Below are 20,951 nucleotides of genomic sequence, written 5' to 3'. Positions count from 1 at the left end.
GCGCAGAAGTCAACCAAACTTCACCCATTAGTGTATTGTATCACAATCTAGTAATTACATGTGGAAATTTGGTTCTAGGATATTTGATTTGAGCGCAATCCTCAAACTTAGGTCAAAAAAGCCATTTAAGCCTTTTCACAGTGAGATCTATGCGATATGGCCGAGAAATGTAATTTTGATGTTAACTCCCAAACCGCTGCGCAGAAGTAAACCAAACTTCACCCATTAGTGTATTGTATCACAATCTAGTAGTTACATGTGGAAATTTGGTTCTAGGACATTTGATTTGAGCGCAATCCTCAAACTTAGGTCAAAAAAGCCATTTAAGCCTTTTCACAGTGAGATCTATGCGATATGGCCGAGAAATGTAATTTTTATGTTAACTCCCAAACCGCTGCGCAGAAGTAAACCAAACTTCACCCATTAGTGTATTGTATCACAATCTAGTAGATACATTTGAAAATTTTGTTCTAGGACATTTTGCTTGAGCGCAATCATCAAACTTAATTAAAAAAGTCATTTAAGCCTTTTCACAGTGAGATCTATGCGATATGGCCGAGAAATGTAATTTTGATGTTAACTCCCAAACCGCTGCGCAGAAGTCAACCAAACTTCACCCATTAGTGTATTGTATCACAATCTAGTAGTTACATGTGGATTTTGGTTCTAGGACATTTGATTTGAGCGCAATCCTCAAACTTAGGTCAAAAAAGCCATTTAAGCCTTTTCACAGTGAGATCTATGCGATATGGCCGAGAAATGTAATTTTGATGTTAACTCCCAAACCGCTGCGCAGAAGTCAACCAAACTTCACCCAATAGTGTATTGTATCACATTCTAGTAGTTACATTTGAAAATTTCGTTCTAGGACATTTGGTTTGAGCGCAATCATTAAACTTAGGTCAAAAAAGCCATTTAAGCCTTTTCACAGTGAGATCTATGCGATATGGCCGAGAAATGTAATTTTGATGTTAACTCCCAAACCGCTGCGCAGAAGTCAACTAAACTTCACCCAATAGTGTATTGTATCACATTCTAGTAGTTACATTTGAAAATTTCGTTCTAGGACATTTGGTTTGAGCGCAATCATTAAACTTAATTAAAAAAGTCATTTAAGCCTTTTCACAGTGAGATCTATGCGATATGGCCGAGAAATGTAAATTTGATGTTCACTACCAAACCGCTGCGCAGAAGTCAACCAAACTTCAGCCATTAGTGTATTGTATCACAATCTAGTAGTTACATTTGAAAATTTCGTTCTAGGACATTTGGTTTGAGCGCAATCATTAAACTTAGGTCAAAAAAGCCATTTAAGCCTTTTCACAGTGAGATCTATGCGATATGGCCGAGAAATGTAATTTTGATGTTAACTCCCAAACCGCTGCGCAGAAGTCAACTAAACTTCACCCAATAGTGTATTGTATCACATTCTAGTAGTTACATTTGAAAATTTCGTTCTAGGACATTTGGTTTGAGCGCAATCATTAAACTTAATTAAAAAAGTCATTTAAGCCTTTTCACAGTGAGATCTATGCGATATGGCCGAGAAATGTAATTTTGATGTTAACTCCCAAACCGCTGCGCAGAAGTCAACCAAACTTCACCCATTAGTGTATTGTATCACAATCTAGTAATTACATGTGGAAATTTGGTTCTAGGATATTTGATTTGAGCGCAATCCTCAAACTTTGGTCAAAAAAGCCATTTAAGCCTTTTCACAGTGAGATCTATGCGATATGGCCGAGAAATGTAATTTTGATGTTAACTCCCAAACCGCTGCGCAGAAGTCAACTAAACTTCACCCAATAGTGTATTGTATCACATTCTAGTAGTAACATTTGAAAATTTCGTTCTAGGACATTTGATTTGAGCGCAATCCTCAAACTTAGGTCAAAAAAGCCATTTAAGCCTTTTCACAGTGAGATCTATGCGATATGGCCGAGAAATGTAATTTTGATGTTAACTCCCAAACCGCTGCGCAGAAGTAAACCAAACTTCACCCATTAGTGTATTGTATCACAATCTAGTAGTTACATGTGGAAATTTGGTTCTAGGACATTTGATTTGAGCGCAATCATTAAACTTAATTAAAAAAGTCATTTAAGCCTTTTCACAGTGAGATCTATGCGATATAGCCGAGAAATGTAAATTTGATGTTCACTACCAAACCGCTGCGCAGAAGTCAACCAAACTCCAGCCATTAGTGTATTGTATCACAATCTAGTAGTTACATGTGGAAATTTGGTTCTAGGACATTTGATTTGAGCGCAATCCTCAAACTTAGGTCAAAAAAGCCATTTAAGCCTTTTCACAGTGAGATCTATGCGATATGGCCGAGAAATGTAATTTTGATGTTAACTCCCAAACCGCTGCGCAGAAGTCAACCAAACTTCACCCAATAGTGTATTGTATCACATTCTAGTAGTTACATTTGAAAATTTCGTTCTAGGACATTTGGTTTGAGCGCAATCATTAAACTTAGGTCAAAAAAGCCATTTAAGCCTTTTCACAGTGAGATCTATGCGATATGGCCGAGAAATGTAATTTTGATGTTAACTCCCAAACCGCTGCGCAGAAGTCAACTAAACTTCACCCAATAGTGTATTGTATCACATTCTAGTAGTTACATTTGAAAATTTCGTTCTAGGACATTTGGTTTGAGCGCAATCATTAAACTTAATTAAAAAAGTCATTTAAGCCTTTTCACAGTGAGATCTATGCGATATGGCCGAGAAATGTAATTTTGATGTTAACTCCCAAACCGCTGCGCAGAAGTCAACCAAACTTCACCCATTAGTGTATTGTATCACAATCTAGTAATTACATGTGGAAATTTGGTTCTAGGACATTTGATTTGAGCGCAATCCTCAAACTTAGGTCAAAAAAGCCATTTAAGCCTTTTCACAGTGAGATCTATGCGATATGGCCGAGAAATGTAATTTTGATGTTAACTCCCAAACCGCTGCGCAGAAGTCAACCAAACTTCACCCAATAGTGTATTGTATCACAATCTAGTAGTTACATTTGAAAATTTTGTTCTAGGACATTTTGTTTGAGCGCAATCATCAAACTTAATTAAAAAAGTCATTTAAGCCTTTTCACAGTGAGATCTATGCGATATGGCCGAGAAATGTAATTTTGATGTTAACTCCCAAACCGCTGCGCAGAAGTCAACCAAACTTCACCCATTAGTGTATTGTATCACAATCTAGTAGTTACATGTGGAAATTTGGTTCTAGGACATTTGATTTGAGCGCAATCCTCAAACTTAGGTCAAAAAAGCCATTTAAGCCTTTTCACAGTGAGATCTATGCGATATGGCCGAGAAATGTAATTTTGATGTTAACTCCCAAACCGCTGCGCAGAAGTCAACCAAACTTCACCCAATAGTGTATTGTATCACAATCTAGTAGTTACATTTGAAAATTTTGTTCTAGGACATTTTGTTTGAACGCAATCATCAAACTTAATTAAAAAAGTCATTTAAGCCTTTTCAAAGTGAGATCTATGCGATATGGCCGAGAAATGTAATTTTGATGTTAACTCCCAAACCGCTGCGCAGCAGTCAACCAAACTTCACCCAATAGTGTATTGTATCACATTCTAGTAGTTACATTTGAAAATTTCGTTCTAGGACATTTGGTTTGAGCGCAATCATTAAACTTAGGTCAAAAAAGCCATTTAAGCCTTTTCACAGTGAGATCTATGCGATATGGCCGAGAAATGTAATTTTGATGTTAACTCCCAAACCGCTGCGCAGAAGTCAACTAAACTTCACCCAATAGTGTATTGTATCACATTCTAGTAGTTACATTTGAAAATTTCGTTCTAGGACATTTGGTTTGAGCGCAATCATTAAACTTAATTAAAAAAGTCATTTAAGCCTTTTCACAGTGAGATCTATGCGATATGGCCGAGAAATGTAAATTTGATGTTCACTACAAAACCGCTGCGCAGAAGTCAACCAAACTTCAGCCATTAGTGTATTGTATCACAATCTAGTAGTTACATTTGAAAATTTCGTTCTAGGACATTTGGTTTGAGCGCAATCATTAAACTTAGGTCAAAAAAGCCATTTAAGCCTTTTCACAGTGAGATCTATGCGATATGGCCGAGAAATGTAATTTTGATGTTAACTCCCAAACCGCTGCGCAGAAGTCAACTAAACTTCACCCAATAGTGTATTGTATCACATTCTAGTAGTTACATTTGAAAATTTCGTTCTAGGACATTTGGTTTGAGCGCAATCATTAAACTTAATTAAAAAAGTCATTTAAGCCTTTTCACAGTGAGATCTATGCGATATGGCCGAGAAATGTAATTTTGATGTTAACTCCCAAACCGCTGCGCAGAAGTCAACCAAACTTCACCCATTAGTGTATTGTATCACAATCTAGTAATTACATGTGGAAATTTGGTTCTAGGATATTTGATTTGAGCGCAATCCTCAAACTTAGGTCAAAAAAGCCATTTAAGCCTTTTCACAGTGAGATCTATGCGATATGGCCGAGAAATGTAATTTTGATGTTAACTCCCAAACCGCTGCGCAGAAGTAAACCAAACTTCACCCATTAGTGTATTGTATCACAATCTAGTAGTTACATGTGGAAATTTGGTTCTAGGACATTTGATTTGAGCGCAATCCTCAAACTTAGGTCAAAAAAGCCATTTAAGCCTTTTCACAGTGAGATCTATGCGATATGGCCGAGAAATGTAATTTTTATGTTAACTCCCAAACCGCTGCGCAGAAGTAAACCAAACTTCACCCATTAGTGTATTGTATCACAATCTAGTAGATACATTTGAAAATTTTGTTCTAGGACATTTTGCTTGAGCGCAATCATCAAACTTAATTAAAAAAGTCATTTAAGCCTTTTCACAGTGAGATCTATGCGATATGGCCGAGAAATGTAATTTTGATGTTAACTCCCAAACCGCTGCGCAGAAGTCAACCAAACTTCACCCATTAGTGTATTGTATCACAATCTAGTAGTTACATGTGGATTTTGGTTCTAGGACATTTGATTTGAGCGCAATCCTCAAACTTAGGTCAAAAAAGCCATTTAAGCCTTTTCACAGTGAGATCTATGCGATATGGCCGAGAAATGTAATTTTGATGTTAACTCCCAAACCGCTGCGCAGAAGTCAACCAAACTTCACCCAATAGTGTATTGTATCACATTCTAGTAGTTACATTTGAAAATTTCGTTCTAGGACATTTGGTTTGAGCGCAATCATTAAACTTAGGTCAAAAAAGCCATTTAAGCCTTTTCACAGTGAGATCTATGCGATATGGCCGAGAAATGTAATTTTGATGTTAACTCCCAAACCGCTGCGCAGAAGTCAACTAAACTTCACCCAATAGTGTATTGTATCACATTCTAGTAGTTACATTTGAAAATTTCGTTCTAGGACATTTGGTTTGAGCGCAATCATTAAACTTAATTAAAAAAGTCATTTAAGCCTTTTCACAGTGAGATCTATGCGATATGGCCGAGAAATGTAAATTTGATGTTCACTACCAAACCGCTGCGCAGAAGTCAACCAAACTTCAGCCATTAGTGTATTGTATCACAATCTAGTAGTTACATTTGAAAATTTCGTTCTAGGACATTTGGTTTGAGCGCAATCATTAAACTTAGGTCAAAAAAGCCATTTAAGCCTTTTCACAGTGAGATCTATGCGATATGGCCGAGAAATGTAATTTTGATGTTAACTCCCAAACCGCTGCGCAGAAGTCAACTAAACTTCACCCAATAGTGTATTGTATCACATTCTAGTAGTTACATTTGAAAATTTCGTTCTAGGACATTTGGTTTGAGCGCAATCATTAAACTTAATTAAAAAAGTCATTTAAGCCTTTTCACAGTGAGATCTATGCGATATGGCCGAGAAATGTAATTTTGATGTTAACTCCCAAACCGCTGCGCAGAAGTCAACCAAACTTCACCCATTAGTGTATTGTATCACAATCTAGTAATTACATGTGGAAATTTGGTTCTAGGATATTTGATTTGAGCGCAATCCTCAAACTTTGGTCAAAAAAGCCATTTAAGCCTTTTCACAGTGAGATCTATGCGATATGGCCGAGAAATGTAATTTTGATGTTAACTCCCAAACCGCTGCGCAGAAGTCAACTAAACTTCACCCAATAGTGTATTGTATCACATTCTAGTAGTAACATTTGAAAATTTCGTTCTAGGACATTTGATTTGAGCGCAATCCTCAAACTTAGGTCAAAAAAGCCATTTAAGCCTTTTCACAGTGAGATCTATGCGATATGGCCGAGAAATGTAATTTTGATGTTAACTCCCAAACCGCTGCGCAGAAGTAAACCAAACTTCACCCATTAGTGTATTGTATCACAATCTAGTAGTTACATGTGGAAATTTGGTTCTAGGACATTTGATTTGAGCGCAATCATTAAACTTAATTAAAAAAGTCATTTAAGCCTTTTCACAGTGAGATCTATGCGATATAGCCGAGAAATGTAAATTTGATGTTCACTACCAAACCGCTGCGCAGAAGTCAACCAAACTCCAGCCATTAGTGTATTGTATCACAATCTAGTAGTTACATGTGGAAATTTGGTTCTAGGACATTTGATTTGAGCGCAATCCTCAAACTTAGGTCAAAAAAGCCATTTAAGCCTTTTCACAGTGAGATCTATGCGATATGGCCGAGAAATGTAATTTTGATGTTAACTCCCAAACCGCTGCGCAGAAGTCAACCAAACTTCACCCAATAGTGTATTGTATCACATTCTAGTAGTTACATTTGAAAATTTCGTTCTAGGACATTTGGTTTGAGCGCAATCATTAAACTTAGGTCAAAAAAGCCATTTAAGCCTTTTCACAGTGAGATCTATGCGATATGGCCGAGAAATGTAATTTTGATGTTAACTCCCAAACCGCTGCGCAGAAGTCAACTAAACTTCACCCAATAGTGTATTGTATCACATTCTAGTAGTTACATTTGAAAATTTCGTTCTAGGACATTTGGTTTGAGCGCAATCATTAAACTTAATTAAAAAAGTCATTTAAGCCTTTTCACAGTGAGATCTATGCGATATGGCCGAGAAATGTAATTTTGATGTTAACTCCCAAACCGCTGCGCAGAAGTCAACCAAACTTCACCCATTAGTGTATTGTATCACAATCTAGTAATTACATGTGGAAATTTGGTTCTAGGACATTTGATTTGAGCGCAATCCTCAAACTTAGGTCAAAAAAGCCATTTAAGCCTTTTCACAGTGAGATCTATGCGATATGGCCGAGAAATGTAATTTTGATGTTAACTCCCAAACCGCTGCGCAGAAGTCAACCAAACTTCACCCAATAGTGTATTGTATCACAATCTAGTAGTTACATTTGAAAATTTTGTTCTAGGACATTTTGTTTGAGCGCAATCATCAAACTTAATTAAAAAAGTCATTTAAGCCTTTTCACAGTGAGATCTATGCGATATGGCCGAGAAATGTAATTTTGATGTTAACTCCCAAACCGCTGCGCAGAAGTCAACCAAACTTCACCCATTAGTGTATTGTATCACAATCTAGTAGTTACATGTGGAAATTTGGTTCTAGGACATTTGATTTGAGCGCAATCCTCAAACTTAGGTCAAAAAAGCCATTTAAGCCTTTTCACAGTGAGATCTATGCGATATGGCCGAGAAATGTAATTTTGATGTTAACTCCCAAACCGCTGCGCAGAAGTCAACCAAACTTCACCCAATAGTGTATTGTATCACATTCTAGTAGTTACATTTGAAAATTTCGTTCTAGGACATTTGGTTTGGGCGCAATCATTAAACTTAGGTCAAAAAAGCCATTTAAGCCTTTTCACAGTGAGATCTATGCGATATGGCCGAGAAATGTAATTTTGATGTTAACTCCCAAACCGCTGCGCAGAAGTCAACTAAACTTCACCCAATAGTGTATTGTATCACATTCTAGTAGTTACATTTGAAAATTTCGTTCTAGGACATTTGATTTGAGCGCAATCCTCAAACTTAGGTCAAAAAAGCCATTTAAGCCTTTTCACAGTGAGATCTATGCGATATGGCCGAGAAATGTAATTTTGATGTTAACTCCCAAACCGCTGCGCAGAAGTAAACCAAACTTCACCCATTAGTGTATTGTATCACAATCTAGTAGTTACATGTGGAAATTTGGTTCTAGGACATTTGATTTGAGCGCAATCCTCAAACTTAGGTCAAAAAAGCCATTTAAGCCTTTTCACAGTGAGATCTATGCGATATGGCCGAGAAATGTAATTTTTATGTTAACTCCCAAACCGCTGCGCAGAAGTCAACCAAACTTCACCCAATAGTGTATTGTATCACAATCTAGTAGTTACATTTGAAAATTTTGTTCTAGGACATTTTGTTTGAACGCAATCATCAAACTTAAATAAAAAAGTCATTTTAGCCTTTTCACAGTGAGATCTATGCGATATGGCCGAGAAATGTAATTTTGATGTTAACTCCCAAACCGCTGCGCAGAAGTCAACCAAACTTCACCCAATAGTGTATTGTATCACAATCTAGTAGTTACATTTGAAAATTTTGTTCTAGGAAATTTTGTTTGAGCGCAATCATCAAACTTAATTAAAAAAGTCATTTAAGCCTTTTCACAGTGAGATCTATGCGATATGGCCGAGAAATGTAATTTTGACGTTAACTCCCAAACCGCTGCGCAGAAGTCAACCAAACTTCACCCAATAGTGTATTGTATCACATTCTAGTAGTTACATTTGAAAATTTCGTTCTAGGACATTTGGTTTGAGCGCAATTATTAAACTTAGGTCAAAAAAGCCATTTAAGCCTTTTCACGGTGAGATCTATGCGATATGGCCGAGAAATGTAATTTTGATGTTAACTCCCAAACCGCTGCGCAGAAGTCAACTAAACTTCACCCAAAAGTGTATTGTATCACATTCTAGTAGTTACATTTGAAAATTTCGTTCTAGGACATTTGATTTGAGCGCAATCCTCAAACTTAGGTCAAAAAAGCCATTTAAGCCTTTTCACAGTGAGATCTATGCGATATGGCCGAGAAATGTAATTTTGATGTTAACTCCCAAACCGCTGCGCAGAAGTAAACCAAACTTCACCCATTAGTGTATTGTATCACAATCTAGTAGTTACATGTGGAAATTTGGTTCTAGGACATTTGATTTGAGCGCAATCCTCAAACTTAGGTCAAAAAAGCCATTTAAGCCTTTTCACAGTAAGATCTATGCGATATGGCCGAGAAATGTAATTTTGATGTTAACTCCCAAACCGCTGCGCAGAAGTCAACCAAACTTCACCCAATAGTGTATTGTATCACAATCTAGTAGTTACATTTGAAAATTTTGTTCTAGGACATTTTGTTTGAACGCAATCATCAAACTTAATTAAAAAAGTCATTTAAGCCTTTTCACAGTGAGATCTATGCGATATGGCCGAGAAATGTAATTTTGATGTTAACTCCCAAACCGCTGCGCAGAAGTCAACCAAACTTCACCCATTAGTGTATTGTATCACAATCTAGTAGTTACATGTGGATTTTGGTTCTAGGACATTTGATTTGAGCGCAATCCTCAAACTTAGGTCAAAAAAGCCATTTAAGCCTTTTCACAGTGAGATCTATGCGATATGGCCGAGAAATGTAATTTTGATGTTAACTCCCAAACCGCTGCGCAGAAGTCAACCAAACTTCACCCAATAGTGTATTGTATCACATTCTAGTAGTTACATTTGAAAATTTCGTTCTAGGACATTTGGTTTGAGCGCAATCATTAAACTTAGGTCAAAAAAGCCATTTAAGCCTTTTCACAGTGAGATCTATGCGATATGGCCGAGAAATGTAATTTTGATGTTAACTCCCAAACCGCTGCGCAGAAGTCAACTAAACTTCACCCAATAGTGTATAGTATCACATTCTAGTAGTTACATTTGAAAATTTCGTTCTAGGACATTTGGTTTGAGCGCAATCATTAAACTTAATTAAAAAAGTCATTTAAGCCTTTTCACAGTGAGATCTATGCGATATGGCCGAGAAATGTAAATTTGATGTTCACTACCAAACCGCTGCGCAGAAGTCAACCAAACTTCAGCCATTAGTGTATTGTATAACAATCTAGTAGTTACATTTGAAAATTTCGTTCTAGGACATTTGGTTTGAGCGCAATCATTAAACTTAGGTCAAAAAAGCCATTTAAGCCTTTTCACAGTGAGATCTATGCGATATGGCCGAGAAATGTAATTTTGATGTTAACTCCCAAACCGCTGCGCAGAAGTCAACTAAACTTCACCCAATAGTGTATTGTATCACATTCTAGTAGTTACATTTGAAAATTTCGTTCTAGGACATTTGGTTTGAGCGCAATCATTAAACTTAATTAAAAAAGTCATTTAAGCCTTTTCACAGTGAGATCTATGCGATATGGCCGAGAAATGTAATTTTGATGTTAACTCCCAAACCGCTGCGCAGAAGTCAACCAAACTTCACCCATTAGTGTATTGTATCACAATCTAGTAATTACATGTGGAAATTTGGTTCTAGGATATTTGATTTGAGCGCAATCCTCAAACTTCGGTCAAAAAAGCCATTTAAGCCTTTTCACAGTGAGATCTATGCGATATGGCCGAGAAATGTAATTTTGATGTTAACTCCCAAACCGCTGCGCAGAAGTAAACCAAACTTCACCCATTAGTGTATTGTATCACAATCTAGTAGTTACATGTGGAAATTTGGTTCTAGGACATTTGATTTGAGCGCAATCCTCAAACTTAGGTCAAAAAAGCCATTTAAGCCTTTTCACAGTGAGATCTATGCGATATGGCCGAGAAATGTAATTTTTATGTTAACTCCCAAACCGCTGCGCAGAAGTCAACCAAACTTCACCCAATAGTGTATTGTATCACAATCTAGTAGTTACATATGAAAATTTTGTTCTAGGACATTTTGTTTGAACGCAATCATCAAACTTAATTAAAAAAGTCATTTTAGCCTTTTCACAGTGAGATCTATGCGATATGGCCGAGAAATGTAATTTTGATGTTAACTCCCAAACCGCTGCGCAGAAGTCAACCAAACTTCACCCATTAGTGTATTGTATCACAATCTAGTAGTTACATTTGAAAATTTTGTTCTAGGAAATTTTGTTTGAGCGCAATCATCAAACTTAATTAAAAAAGTCATTTAAGCCTTTTCACAGTGAGATCTATGCGATATGGCCGAGAAATGTAATTTTGACGTTAACTCCCAAACCGCTGCGCAGAAGTCAACCAAACTTCACCCAATAGTGTATTGTATCACATTCTAGTAGTTACATTTGAAAATTTCGTTCTAGGACATTTGGTTTGAGCGCAATTATTAAACTTAGTTCAAAAAAGCCATTTAAGCCTTTTCACGGTGAGATCTATGCGATATGGCCGAGAAATGTAATTTTGATGTTAACTCCCAAACCGCTGCGCAGAAGTCAACTAAACTTCACCCAATAGTGTATTGTATCACATTCTAGTAGTTACATTTGAAAATTTCGTTCTAGGACATTTGATTTGAGCGCAATCCTCAAACTTAGGTCAAAAAAGCCATTTAAGCCTTTTCACAGTGAGATCTATGCGATATGGCCGAGAAATGTAATTTTGATGTTAACTCCCAAACCGCTGCGCAGAAGTAAACCAAACTTCACCCATTAGTGTATTGTATCACAATCTAGTAGTTACATGTGGAAATTTGGTTCTAGGACATTTGATTTGAGCGCAATCCTCAAACTTAGGTCAAAAAAGCCATTTAAGCCTTTTCACAGTGAGATCTATGCGATATGGCCGAGAAATGTAATTTTGATGTTAACTCCCAAACCGCTGCGCAGAAGTCAACCAAACTTCACCCATTAGTGTATTGTATCACAATCTAGTAGTTACATGTGGAAATTTGGTTATTGGACATTTGATTTGAGCGCAATCCTCAAACTTAGGTCAAAAAAGCCATTTAAGCCTTTTCACAGTGAGATCTATGCGATATGGCCGAGAAATGTAATTTTGATGTTAACTCCCAAACCGCTGCGCAGAAGTCAACCAAACTTCACCCAATAGTGTATTTTATCACAATCTAGTAGTTACATTTTGAAATTTAGTTCTAGGACATTTGATTTGAGCGCAATCTTCAAACTTAATTAAAAAAAGTCATTTAAGCCTTTTCACATTGAGATCTATGCGATATGGCCGAGAAATGTAATTTTGATGTTCACTCCCAAACCGCTGCGCAGAAGTAAACCAAACTTCAACCATTAGTGTATTGTATCACAATCTAGTAGTTACATGTGGAAATTTGGTTCTAGGACATTTGATTTGAGCGCAATCCTCAAACTTAATTAAAAAAGTCATTTAAGCCTTTTCACAGTGAGATCTATGCGATATGGCCGAGAAATGTAATTTTGATGTTAACTCCCAAACCGCTGCGCAGAAGTCAACCAAACTTCACCCATTAGTGTATTGTATCACAATCTAGTAGTTACATGTGGAAATTTGGTTCTAGGACATTTGATTTGAGCGCAATCCTCAAACTTAGGTCAAAAAAGCCATTTAAGCCTTTTCACAGTGAGATCTATGCGATATGGCCGAGAAATGTAATTTTGATGTTAACTCCCAAACCGCTGCGCAGAAGTCAACCAAACTTCACCCAATAGTGTATTGTATCACATTCTAGTAGTTACATTTGAAAATTTCGTTCTAGGACATTTGGTTTGAGCGCAATCATTAAACTTAGGTCAAAAAAGCCATTTAAGCCTTTTCACAGTGAGATCTATGCGATATGGCCGAGAAATGTAATTTTGATGTTAACTCCCAAACCGCTGCGCAGAAGTCAACCAAACTTCACCCATTAGTGTATTGTATCACAATCTAGTAGTTACATGTGGAAATTTGGTTCTAGGACATTTGATTTGAGCGCAATCCTCAAACTTAGGTCAAAAAAGCCATTTAAGCCTTTTCACAGTGAGATCTATGCGATATGGCCGAGAAATGTAATTTTGATGTTAACTCCCAAACCGCTGCGCAGAAGTCAACCAAACTTCACCCAATAGTGTATTGTATCACATTCTAGTAGTTACATTTGAAAATTTCGTTCTAGGACATTTGGTTTGAGCGCAATCATTAAACTTAGGTCAAAAAAGCCATTTAAGCCTTTTCACAGTGAGATCTATGCGATATGGCCGAGAAATGTAATTTTGATGTTAACTCCCAAACCGCTGCGCAGAAGTCAACTAAACTTCACCCAATAGTGTATTGTATCACATTCTAGTAGTTACATTTGAAAATTTCGTTCTAGGACATTTGGTTTGAGCGCAATCATTAAACTTAATTAAAAAAGTCATTTAAGCCTTTTCACAGTGAGATCTATGCGATATGGCCGAGAAATATAAATTTGATGTTCACTACCAAACCGCTGCGCAGAAGTCAACCAAACTCCAGCCATTAGTGTATTGTATCACAATCTAGTAGTTACATGTGGAAATTTGGTTCTAGGACATTTGATTTGAGCGCAATCCTCAAACTTAGGTCAAAAAAGCCATTTAAGCCTTTTCACAGTGAGATCTATGCGATATGGCCGAGAAATGTAATTTTGATGTTAACTCCCAAACCGCTGCGCAGAAGTCAACTAAACTTCACCCAATAGTGTATTGTATCACATTCTAGTAGTTACATTTGAAAATTTCGTTCTAGGACATTTGGTTTGAGCGCAATCATTAAACTTAATTAAAAAAGTCATTTAAGCCTTTTCACAGTGAGATCTATGCGATATGGCCGAGAAATGTAATTTTGATGTTAACTCCCAAACCGCTGCGCAGAAGTCAACCAAACTTCACCCATTAGTGTATTGTATCACAATCTAGTAATTACATGTGGAAATTTGGTTCTAGGACATTTGATTTGAGCGCAATCCTCAAACTTAGGTCAAAAAAGCCATTTAAGCCTTTTCACAGTGAGATCTATGCGATATGGCCGAGAAATGTAATTTTGATGTTAACTCCCAAACCGCTGCGCAGAAGTCAACCAAACTTCACCCAATAGTGTATTGTATCACAATCTAGTAGTTACATTTGAAAATTTTGTTCTAGGACATTTTGTTTGAGCGCAATCATCAAACTTAATTAAAAAAGTCATTTAAGCCTTTTCACAGTGAGATCTATGCGATATGGCCGAGAAATGTAATTTTGATGTTAACTCCCAAACCGCTGCGCAGAAGTCAACCAAACTTCACCCATTAGTGTATTGTATCACAATCTAGTAGTTACATGTGGAAATTTGGTTCTAGGACATTTGATTTGAGCGCAATCCTCAAACTTAGGTCAAAAAAGCCATTTAAGCCTTTTCACAGTGAGATCTATGCGATATGGCCGAGAAATGTAATTTTGATGTTAACTCCCAAACCGCTGCGCAGAAGTCAACCAAACTTCACCCAATAGTGTATTGTATCACATTCTAGTAGTTACATTTGAAAATTTCGTTCTAGGACATTTGGTTTGGGCGCAATCATTAAACTTAGGTCAAAAAAGCCATTTAAGCCTTTTCACAGTGAGATCTATGCGATATGGCCGAGAAATGTAATTTTGATGTTAACTCCCAAACCGCTGCGCAGAAGTCAACTAAACTTCACCCAATAGTGTATTGTATCACATTCTAGTAGTTAGATTTGAAAATTTCGTTCTAGGACATTTGATTTGAGCGCAATCCTCAAACTTAGGTCAAAAAAGCCATTTAAGCCTTTTCACAGTGAGATCTATGCGATATGGCCGAGAAATGTAATTTTGATGTTAACTCCCAAACCGCTGCGCAGAAGTAAACCAAACTTCACCCATTAGTGTATTGTATCACAATCTAGTAGTTACATGTGGAAATTTGGTTCTAGGACATTTGATTTGAGCGCAATCCTCAAACTTAGGTCAAAAAAGCCATTTAAGCCTTTTCACAGTGAGATCTATGCGATATGGCCGAGAAATGTAATTTTTATGTTAACTCCCAAACCGCTGCGCAGAAGTCAACCAAACTTCACCCAATAGTGTATTGTATCACAATCTAGTAGTTACATTTGAAAATTTTGTTCTAGGACATTTTGTTTGAACGCAATCATCAAACTTAATTAAAAAAGTCATTTAAGCCTTTTCACAGTGAGATCTATGCGATATGGCCGAGAAATGTAATTTTGATGTTAACTCCCAAACCGCTGCGCAGAAGTCAACCAAACTTCACCCAATAGTGTATTGTATCACAATCTAGTAGTTACATTTGAAAATTTTGTTCTAGGAAATTTTGTTTGAGCGCAATCATCAAACTTAATTAAAAAAGTCATTTAAGCCTTTTCACAGTGAGATCTATGCGATATGGCCGAGAAATGTAATTTTGACGTTAACTCCCAAACCGCTGCGCAGAAGTCAACCAAACTTCACCCAATAGTGTATTGTATCACATTCTAGTAGTTACATTTGAAAATTTCGTTCTAGGACATTTGGTTTGAGCGCAATTATTAAACTTAGGTCAAAAAAGCCATTTAAGCCTTTTCACGGTGAGATCTATGCGATATGGCCGAGAAATGTAATTTTGATGTTAACTCCCAAACCGCTGCGCAGAAGTCAACTAAACTTCACCCAATAGTGTATTGTATCACATTCTAGTAGTTACATTTGAAAATTTCGTTCTAGGACATTTGATTTGAGCGCAATCCTCAAACTTAGGTCAAAAAAGCCATTTAAGCCTTTTCACAGTGAGATCTATGCGATATGGCCGAGAAATGTAATTTTGATGTTAACTCCCAAACCGCTGCGCAGAAGTAAACCAAACTTCACCCATTAGTGTATTGTATCACAATCTAGTAGTTACATGTGGAAATTTGGTTCTAGGACATTTGATTTGAGCGCAATCCTCAAACTTAGGTCAAAAAAGCCATTTAAGCCTTTTCACAGTGAGATCTATGCGATATGGCCGAGAAATGTAATTTTTATGTTAACTCCCAAACCGCTGCGCAGAAGTCAACCAAACTTCACCCAATAGTGTATTGTATCACAATCTAGTAGTTACATTTGAAAATTTTGTTCTAGGACATTTTGTTTGAACGCAATCATCAAACTTAATTAAAAAAGTCATTTAAGCCTTTTCACAGTGAGATCTATGCGATATGGCTGAGAAATGTAATTTTGATGTTAACTCCCAAACCGCTGCGCAGAAGTCAACCAAACTTCACCCAATAGTGTATTGTATCCCGGTTCCGGAGACAGATGGAGTAGCTGCACGGCACGTGCTCGCCGGTTAATTTATCGCTTTATCAACAACATCGCCCAACTTAAATCACTCGTCTATTTGGTTGATAACGCTCTAAAGGTAAAACCAATTCTCCTAATGGCTTCTAAAGGCAGTAAGTCGAGCAAGAAAGAAGAAGCTAACCCTAGCTTAACACTTGATGCGATCTCGACGCTACTCGAAAACCACCGCGAGGAAATCGCGGCTGAGTTCAAAAGTTCTTTCAGTCAACTGGACTCAAAGCTGGACACGCTGAGACAGACTGTGGATGACCACGACCAGCGTGTGTCCTCATTGGAACTCGCCGCGGACGACCTGAGCCAGCGAGTTAGCGACCTGGAGGAAAGGTGCGCCGCGCTGACCATCGACAACGCCAAGTTAAAAGCCAAAGTGACTGACTTGGAGGGACGAAGCCGCAGGCAGAACATTCGTATTCTGGGGATCCCTGAGTCCACTGAGAGCGGCCGACCCTCCGAGTTCTTCGCGGACCTGCTGATGGAGGTTTTCGGCTCCGAGACGCTGCCTTCCAAGCCGGACATCGACAGAGCCCACCGAACCCTGGCGGCTAAACCGGCTCCCGGACAGCGGCCGCGACCGGTAATCGTACGCCTCCACCGCTACCAGACCAAGGACCTACTCATCAGGGAGTCGCGTCGGAGAGGGATGCTCAACTATCGCGGCCACGCGATCCGAGTGGTGGAGGATTACAGTCCCGAGGTGGCCAGCAAGCGCGTGGAATACCGAGACGTCATGGCGGAGCTGTACAAGCGGGGTCTGAAACCCGCGCTGCTATACCCAGCCCGGCTGCGGCTCACGCTGGCCAGGGGAGTCAAGAAATGGATCAGCTCAGTGGAAGAGGCACAGAAGTACATCGACACCCTTCCCAAATCACGTTCATAACTTCATAACACACTTTCAACCTGACTGGATGAGAGGTAACTCTGCCGTAGTTCCAGATGGCCACGGAGTACCGACATGCTGGTTAGTTTACAAATTTACTGTAATCAGCTACTTTACTATAGCAGCGCGACTGAGCCATGCAGAACACGCAGGGAACGCGCTTATCGTAACTGCTCTATTAAAATAAATAAATACATAAATAAATAAATAAATATTTTAAAGGGAAAGAAAAAAGGAAAGAAAGAGAAAAGGGGGAAAAAAAAAAAAAAAAAAAAAAAAAAAAAAACATTATAATAATCTAATCGTTTGTGTGCGTACGTGCGCCATACATGTTTTTTTTCCTTTGTATATTTGTAGTCTGAGTGACAGTTATAGTGGAGCCAGCACATTTGAAACTTTAAGACTACTGACATGTCAGTATGTACTGCTTTATACTCAACCCTTTTTTTCTTTTTTTTTTTTTTTTTTTACTGGTCCCAAATTCAATTCAAGTCGATTGAATCTAATTTAAATAGAATCTGACAAGTCTTTCGGGACTGATCTTTGTTTCAATGTTGTCTATGGGGATGTTTGACTTTTACTATTATAATGCTCGATACCGGAGGAGCAACTTAGTTGGGACAGGAAGATTTAGTTAGATGTTTGGGTTTAAGAGCTTGCTGCTTTTCTTTTTGGCAGCTTTCTTGGGTGGGGTGGGGGGGTGGTCACTGCCAACAGCTAGGGAATCAAATGTACACGTATATATCTATTTTTCTTTGACCGGCCATTTAGTTAATTTCACACTCTTCACTTTCTCTAAATGCTTGTGGATAGTTGTTTGAATTTTGTCAGTTGGAATGTCAGGGGCTTGAACCACCCAGTGAAGAGGAGAAAGATTTTTTCACATTTAAGACAGCTTAAAGCAGATATTGCTTTTCTGCAAGAAACACACATTCGCACCTCAGACAGCGGGCGTCTCCTGACGGGTTGGGGGGGAGGGGCGTTCCACTCCTCCTTTCAGGCCAAGGCCAGAGGAGTTTCGATCTTAATCTCTCCAAATATTACCTTTGAGCCTCATAATGTGACCTCTGATAAATTTGGCCGATATGTTATTGTGACTGGGAAATTACACAACACAATGGTGGTCCTCGTTAATGTTTATGCCCCCAATATGGATGAACCAAGCTTTTTTGAGCGCCTATTTTCATTACTCCCAGACCTTAATACATACTCTCTTGTCTTTGGAGGTGATTTGAACTGCTGGCTGGATCCACTCTTAGACCGGTCTTCCACCAACCCCGGCATGCCGAGTAAATCAGCCGTTCTCATTCAGGCCTTCCTCATGCAATATGGTGTTTGCGATGTGTGGCGCTCTTTACATCCCCAGGAAAAAGAATACTCCTTCTTTTCACATGTCCACCATACATATTCACGCATAGACTATTTTTTACTTGACCATGGTCTCCTGCCCCTTATCCGCTCCTGTGATTACCATAGTATTGTCATTTCAGACCACGCGCCTGTTTCCATGGCCATCTCCCTCCCAAATCTCCCCCGGAGGAGCAGACAGTGGCGCTTCAACTCCACTCTTCTGTCAGATGACAAATTTGTGGAGTTCATAAAAAATGAAATAACCTTTTTCTTATCGACTAACATATCCCCCGAGGTCTCTAGTCTGATTGTATGGGATGCCCTTAAGGCCTACCTTAGGGGACAAATTATATCTTACACAGCTCAAATGAAAAGTAAAGGTAACAAAGAGCGTTCGGGTCTGGCTCATCAAATTGGGGAAATTGACAAACAGTATGCGCAAACTAAAAATCAAAATCTTTATAAAGAACGATTAGAGCTCCAAACTAAATTTGACCTTCTTACTACCCATTCAGTCGAACATTTGCTCCTCAAAAATAAAGCCACATTCTATGCCCACGGAGACAAGGCCGACAAACTGCTTGCAAACCAGCTGAGGGGTTCTTCTGCGAAACAAAACATAACTAAAATTCATACACAAAATGGTGAAATTACCACGGACCACACTCAAATTAATGATGCTTTCAGGGATTTTTATTCAAACCTCTACTCCTCAGAATCTCCACCCGATCCTAATGACATTTGCAACTTTCTAAGCAGTCTCAATGTTCCCAAACTCCAACCAGACCATGGTAAGAGACTGGATGAGCCTATAACACAGGATGAAATAGCCTCAGCTATTTTTTCAATGCAGTCAGGCAGCAGTCCAGGCCCCGATGGTTTTCCAGCTGAGTTCTTTAAAAAGTTCTCTTTACTTTTGACTCCACAACTTTATTCTGTGCTCTGCGAATCATTTTGGCAAGGTTCCCTTCCTAAATCATTTTCTGAAGCCTATATTACCCTTATCCCCAAAACAGGCAAAGATCACACGCATTGCGCCTCGTATAGGCCCATCTCTCTTATTAACACCGATGCAAAAATTCTAGCTAAAGTTCTCGCTCGCAGACTAGAAACCATCCTCCCAGCTATCATATCTGAGGACCAAACCGGTTTTATAAAAGGTAGGCACTCGTTCTTTAATGTACGCCGACTATTAAACATGATCTATTCTACTCCTGATGACATCCCTGAGTGTATAGTTTCCATTGATGCTGAAAAAGCATTCGATCGCGTGGAGTGGGTCTACCTGTGGGCAGTGCTGGAGAAATTTGGTTTTGGGTCAAATTTCATTGCGTGGATTAAATTGCTTTACTCTCATCCTACAGCCTCTATCCGAACCAACTCCCAGCTGTCTAATCCTTTCAGACTGCATCGGGGTACTCGCCAGGGGTGTCCTCTCAGCCCCATGCTATTCGACCTGGTTATCGAACCTCTTGCAATCGCCATCCGTAGCCGGGATGACATTACGGGTATATGGAGAGGCGGCATTGAACATAAGACCTCGATTTATGCGGACGACCTTATGCTCCTTGTCTCAAACCCGATTACTTCTCTCCATTCGGCTCTATCACTACTTAATAACTTCAGTCAACTATCAGGGTATAAAATTAACTTTGAAAAAAGTGAGCTGTTTCCAATTGGCAATATTATGTCTGCTTCAGACTTTACCAACTTTCAACACCATTTACCATTTAAAATTGAAACTCACAAAGTGTCTTATTTAGGCATCACGATGACCCGGAAGCACAAAGACCTTTTTAAAGAGAACTTTTTAAACCTAATAAATCAAACCAAACAAACACTCACACAATGGTCACCACTCTCCATGTCTCTCATTGGGCGAATAAATTCGATTAAAATGACAATTTTACCAAAATTCTTGTACTTATTTCAGGCGCTACCAATTTTTATTCCCAAAACCTTTTTCGATCATCTTGACTCGATTATCTCATCTTATATTTGGAAAGGAAAAAGGGCTCGTCTTAATAAAACCCACTTACAAAAGACGAGTGCTGCCGGTGGCTTGGCTTTGCCTAATTTCCGTTTTTATTATTGGGCGGCCAACCTGCGGTGTCTTACATTCTGGTCTCACTTTCATTGTCGTCCAGATCCTCCTGACTGGGTGGCAATGGAGTTGAGATCAGAGGATGATGTATCCTTGGCTGCATTGATGGGCTCCTCTCTTCCACTCTCAACCAGATCTTTAAAGAACCCAGTGGTTAAACACTCAGTGAGGATCTGGTCTCAGTTCCGAAAGTTTTTCATTTTACATGACTTCTCACCATCAAGCCCAATACTACGTAATCATTTCTTCAAACCTTCACTCAATGACCCCGCCTTCAAAGAGTGGAGTCAGAGGGGAATAGAACACTTCAGAG

This window comes from Corythoichthys intestinalis, chromosome 22, assembly GCF_030265065.1.
Source record: "Corythoichthys intestinalis isolate RoL2023-P3 chromosome 22, ASM3026506v1, whole genome shotgun sequence".
Taxonomy (NCBI): domain Eukaryota; kingdom Metazoa; phylum Chordata; class Actinopteri; order Syngnathiformes; family Syngnathidae; genus Corythoichthys; species Corythoichthys intestinalis.
The sequence above is the reverse complement of the archived record's forward strand: the minus strand, read 5'-3'. Positions refer to the sequence as shown.